We start from the raw sequence: 5,685 nt of genomic DNA, 5'->3' as shown, positions 1-5,685 counted from the left end.
ACTTCGGCCGATTTGTGGGAATTGCGTAATGAGTTGCGAAATTTGCGACAAGGATCTATGGAATTGAGTACTCTTAAGGCGACCTTTATGGCAAAGGCTCGTTTTTGTCCGGAGTATTTGGGGAATGATCGTTTGTTGATGGGGGATTTCTATCGGACCTTGAATGATGACTTGAAAAGTAAGATTAGTCGGGGTCAAGCGAAATCGTTTTCGGAATTATTCGACTTGGCTAGAGGTTTCGAGTCGTATTCACGATCGAAGAGGGGTGAATCTTCAAGTGAGAGAAGAGTTGTTTCTTATGGTGCTCCGAGTAAGAGGACTAAGGGTCCGAGTGTGAGCCCGGGTGGTACGCGAACGGGTATATCGGATTCTAGTGCGGCTAGATGTTACAATTGTGGCGTAAGGGTCACAAGTCTTGGGAATGTTCGGTACCAAAGGGTGGAAGTATGGTGTGCTTCAATTGCCAAAAGGAAGGACATCGTAAGTCGGAATGTCCCAAGTTAGCGGGGACGGGTGCGGCGAGGAGACGTTAAGGTACGTTTCATTTTAATAAATAGGTCTTTTGATTATTTATAAAATGCCGGTTGAGTTTGAGTTGTATGCCTTTGTTGTGCATGTTATGCTATGGGTGACGTTCCTAATGGAAGTACCCTAAGGTGATGTTTGATTGTCGGGCGAAGGGCGTAAGACTTGGTGCAACCAAGCATTCCTTAGTATTTGGGGTATGTTTCTACCAAGCCACGGAAATGGTTTTGGTGTTCGATTGTTAAGCGCGTGTTCGCTTGTGTGTTGAAGTTGATGAACCACGAGGTTCGTCGGGTGATTGGAACCTTTGAGATCGAGTGTTTAAAATCTCGATGTGTGTTGGTAATGGAGTCTTTATGACGCGACATTAGGTGCCTCTTTTATACCTACTAGCGTGGTGTCGACTCCGATTGTGTTGTAGTTACATTATACTTAGGGTACCGGGAGGAACCCTTAAGTACACGAGTGACTCGGTGAAATTGACAACTATAGTAATTGGATGATTGCGAGGGTGTAGTTTGTGTAATGCGTGGTACACTTTTCGTTCGAAATGTTTAAGGATTGTTTGAAATCCTTCGTATGCTCAAGGTTGGAGCAAGGTGTAGTGATGGGTCGTGTGTACCCAATCGTTGGTAAAGTCTACCTTTGGTAGCATTGTACGGTTGTACGAGTGTGATATAGGAACGTGGTTCCAAGAGGGGAGTCGCATTTCCGCACGAGGAAGTTTTAGTGTGATATTTCGGATGATGTTTTTGGTAGATCCGGAAATTTCGTCGAGACCTAGTTTTGGTCAACTTGTGGTAGAGTACAATTTTGGTTAAATTGTACTTATGATATTGGATTGGAATTACCACTGAGGTGGTAATGTGGTAAATCTCGTTGAGAGATAATGGACGTGTTTGGTGAGCAAGGTGAAATCCTTCGGTTAAGGGAGGTGTGTGTCGGATTCTCTTTTGGGGAATCATTGTTTGGTACCTATGTTTGATATAGGTGGTTCTTGCTCGATTGTGGGGATGGTTAGTGGTATCCGTTAGGATTCACTATAGTGTAGCAGGGCGCGATGTTGCACTACTCGTTGTTTGAGGCCGAAAGTGCGTATGTGATCGATGAAGCATGATCTTTAGGGTCCGCTGACTTCATCGTGGTATTGATGATTTATGAAGCATGACCTTCGGGGTCCGCTGACTTCATTATGGTACGGTTGAGTGATGGAGCATGATCTTTAGGGTCCGCTGACTTCATCACGGGAGTACGTGATCGGTGAAGCATGATCTTCGGGTCCGCTGACTTTATCCGGTGTTGAGATTTGGTGAAGCATGATCTTCGGGTCCGCTGACTTCGCCATAGTAGTGGATCGAGTGTGGTTTCGGATTCACGATGACGCGTGTGGTTTCGGTCATCATATTGTGGAAGTGGATCGCGTGTGGTTTCGGATTCACAAATGACTCGTGTGGTTTCGGTCATTGTGTGGAGGAGTGAGTCTCGTGTAGTTCGGATTCACAAATGACTCGTGTAGTTCGGTCATTCCTCCGGGATAGTGACTCTCGTGTAGTTCGGATTCACTATGGCACGTGTAGTTCGGCCATTCCCGATTGTTGTTGTGGTGAAGGTAGTGAGTCGCGTGTAGTTCGGATTCACTAAGGCGCGTGTGTTTTCGGCCAGCCTTCGTGTGTTGTGTGATCCATTGGTTGTTTGATACACCGATGGTGGGGTCGTAAGGACCGTGTTGTTTGATCTATCGGTTGTTTGATACACCGATGGTGGGGTCGTGAGGACCATGTTGTGTGATTAGTGATGCGATAGCCGTGTTTCGCTCACATGTTGTTACGGGTGTGACGAAAGTCGATTTTGTACACCTTGGTTTAGCGTTGCCATCATCGTTTTGGACGCTATCGGTTTTAGCCGTTTGTTATGATGTTACGGTAGTTGCGCTTTGGTCGTATTGCGTACTACAAGGGATGTTAGTGGTTGGTGTTGTCCGTAAGGATTCGTTTGGTTCGGTCTTCATCGTTTCGGGTTGTTGACCTTAGGTTGAGACTTGGTTGCTTTTAGCGTTGTACTCGGTAATAGTACGCTAAGGGATTTATATCTCGGTACGAGATTGGTTGAGTTTTCCTGGTGTTAGGGAATGAGCATGGTTTTAGTGCTCGGATGGTGATTGGGATAAATCGCGGGTGACGATTTAGTTGTTGAAGGCGATTCGTTGGGAAGAATTGTCTAGGAAAGTCGGATTGAGACTTATGCTGAGGACCGTAGAGTGGGGTCCATTTGGTTAAGTGACGAGGATCACGAGGACGTGATCGAGTTTAAGTGGGGGAGAGTTGTAAGACCCAAATATTTATTGTACATAATGTATTTATGGTGTACTATGCATGTATGAAGTGTACGAAGCATGTACGTGTTGCTTGCTAGAACGTCGAAGGAAACTGGACGTTGTCTGAAGGGACAAGGAGTGTACGTATCTTTTCAACTCCAAATAAAGTTTGTATTAATGTTTCAAAGCCTTACCATTGGAAAGGAAATCTTTTTACGTTTCCAACGATATTTGATTCATCGAAAACGGAGCTACGGTCAAAAAGTTATGGCCAAAACAAGTTTCTGAAATCTGACCTGCAGAGTGGAGCGGCGCCCCACCAAGTGGCGCGGCGCGCCGATTGCTGCAAAAGCAATTTTCAGCCTTTTTAAAGGTTTTAAATGAAGGGTACTTTGGTCTTTTCACTTGGGGTCGGTTTAGGGTCATCAAAACTGATCCTTTGATCAGTTTGGATCACATTTCACTCATAAAACACTCTCTTCAAACCCTAGTGAGAGAAACCCACTTTTAGTGAGAGAGAGCTTGATTTGGAGAAGAAGGAGTTGGATTCTCATCAAAGCTTGGGTTTTAAAGTTGTTCTACTCGTCAACGGCATCATTTTGGCGGTATTGGTAAGTTCTAACTCCGAATTTCATTCTTGTGATTTGATATTCAAGTTAGGGTTTAAGTTTGATTTGTTGTGAAAACCTCTTAGATGATGAAATGGGTTTATGGTGACTAGTTATTCTTGTCACTTGGCGGGTTTTGGGTTGGATGACGGTTTGGCCTTGATTAGGCTTTGTGTATGAGTTTAATCACTTGGATTAGTGATTATGGAAGTATTGGAAACCATTTTAGGGTATTTGGTTGACTAATTGTGACTTTGGGTCAAATTAGGGTTTGGTGGTGATTATGACCCATTTGGTGACTTAATGAGGTTTATGAACTTAAAATGGATTAAGTTGGAATATTAAACCGAGTTAAATGTGTTTTGGTGTCAAAATTGGTAGAGAATGAGATTTTGACCTTTATGGGTCAAAATTAGGGTTTAAGTGTCTAAATGGGTATGACACGTGTTTGACACTTGAGTTCGGGTTTAATTGGCTTATTAGGACCATTCTCACTTGTGTTAGTGATTATTGGTTAGTTCGGGCACGGTTTGTGCTTGGAAGTGCAATTGGGTCGAAATTGCACTAAGTGTTGAATTGGGTTGGTTTGTAAATCCATCCTAATTGTATTGTTGTAATTGTGATAATGGAATAGGTATTTTCCATTGGCGAGTTGCGGATTACTTGGAAGCTTTCTTCAAGACTTCAAGGTGAGTGATATTATCCTATGTACATATGTATGTGTAGGATGGGTGCGGGTCGGGTGAAGTGAATCTCGGCTATAGAGCTCACTTCACATGTAGGTGGACTTGATGGACTTTTGTATGAGTCCAATTGGCACGGTTGTGCGTTTTGGTTGACCATCTTTGGCGAAGTATTCGTTCGTGTGTACGTTATCACACATGATTGTGATTTGGATGTTGTGGCCCCGATGTGGTGGATTTTATAATCCCGTGACCGTGGGTTTGAGTTGGAGAAGTGAATCGCGTGTGGTTTCGGATTCACGATGACGCGTGTAGTTTCGGTCATCTTATCGAATGAATCTCGTGTAGTTCGGATTCATGGTGACTCGTGTAGTTCGGTCATCTTGTTGAGGTAGTAATCTCGTGTGGTTTCGGATTACTAAGGCTCGTGTGGTTCGGCCAACCTCGATGTTGTGAAGATAGTAATCTCGTGTGGTTCGGATTACTAAGGCTCGTGTAGTTCGGCCAATCTTCATTGTGGTATTTGGTTCTCGGTATTGGGTTAAGGTGTTAACCTTGTTCGTTTATATTGTTATATATATTAATGTATTGTTGTGTTGTAGCTAACCCTCTGGGTGTAGCTATTTGGCGATGTTCACTTTGTCGTTGGTGGACTCATGTTTGTGTTGTATCTTTAGCTCGTTGCTTAGATCGTACGGTATGCTTAGTGTAGATGCTTTATACTTGGATGCTTCGGTATGCGGTATTTGTTTTGCGTGGCGTATTCATTTTATACATATATATGTATGTAGTATATTATCATTCACTAAGCATTAGCTTACCCTCTCGTTGTTGACTCTTTTTATAGATCGCATGTGGATTGGTGGCTCGGGTAAGCGCGAGGACTAGAAGACGTGCATAGTTGCTTTAGTGACTTACTTTTGGATCATTTAGGATTGGGTAGCGTATTCCCAACCGCCATGCTCGGCTTTGTTGTATTAAAAGTCTTTTGGTCAAATATTGTATTTCGGTACTTAAGGTGGTAAAATGGGTCGTTGTGGGACCCGCTTCGTAAACTCAATTTTATTAATTAAACGTGCTAGTTTTATATATATGAATTTATGGTTAAAAGCGTTTTGGCTAAAAATGTCGGGAACTATTCAAACATTTTCGTTAAATTGACTTCCGGGGACAGCGGGCTGTCCAGGTGGTTTGGCGCGCCGCGCACCCACCTGGCGCGCCGCGCAAATGAACTGCACCAGAAATTTTTTTTTTTATGTTGTGAAATTTAACGGGAATTGTCGTGGTTTGGTTTGGGTTGTTACATCAGTTAGACACACTAATGCAGACCTGGTTCGCTAAGACCACTGCTCTGATACCAACTGAAAGGACCCGTTCATATACATTATAAACGATTCACAATAGTTGATTACATCGCGAGGTATTTGACCTCTATATGATACATTTTACAAACATTGCATTCGTTTTTAAAAGACAAACTTTCTTTACAACGAAAGTTGACGGCATGCACACCATTTCATAATACATCCAACTATAATTAGCTTAATAATAATCT

This window comes from Rutidosis leptorrhynchoides, chromosome 8, assembly GCF_046630445.1.
Source record: "Rutidosis leptorrhynchoides isolate AG116_Rl617_1_P2 chromosome 8, CSIRO_AGI_Rlap_v1, whole genome shotgun sequence".
NCBI lineage: Eukaryota > Viridiplantae > Streptophyta > Magnoliopsida > Asterales > Asteraceae > Rutidosis > Rutidosis leptorrhynchoides.
Note: the sequence above shows the minus strand (reverse complement) of the source record.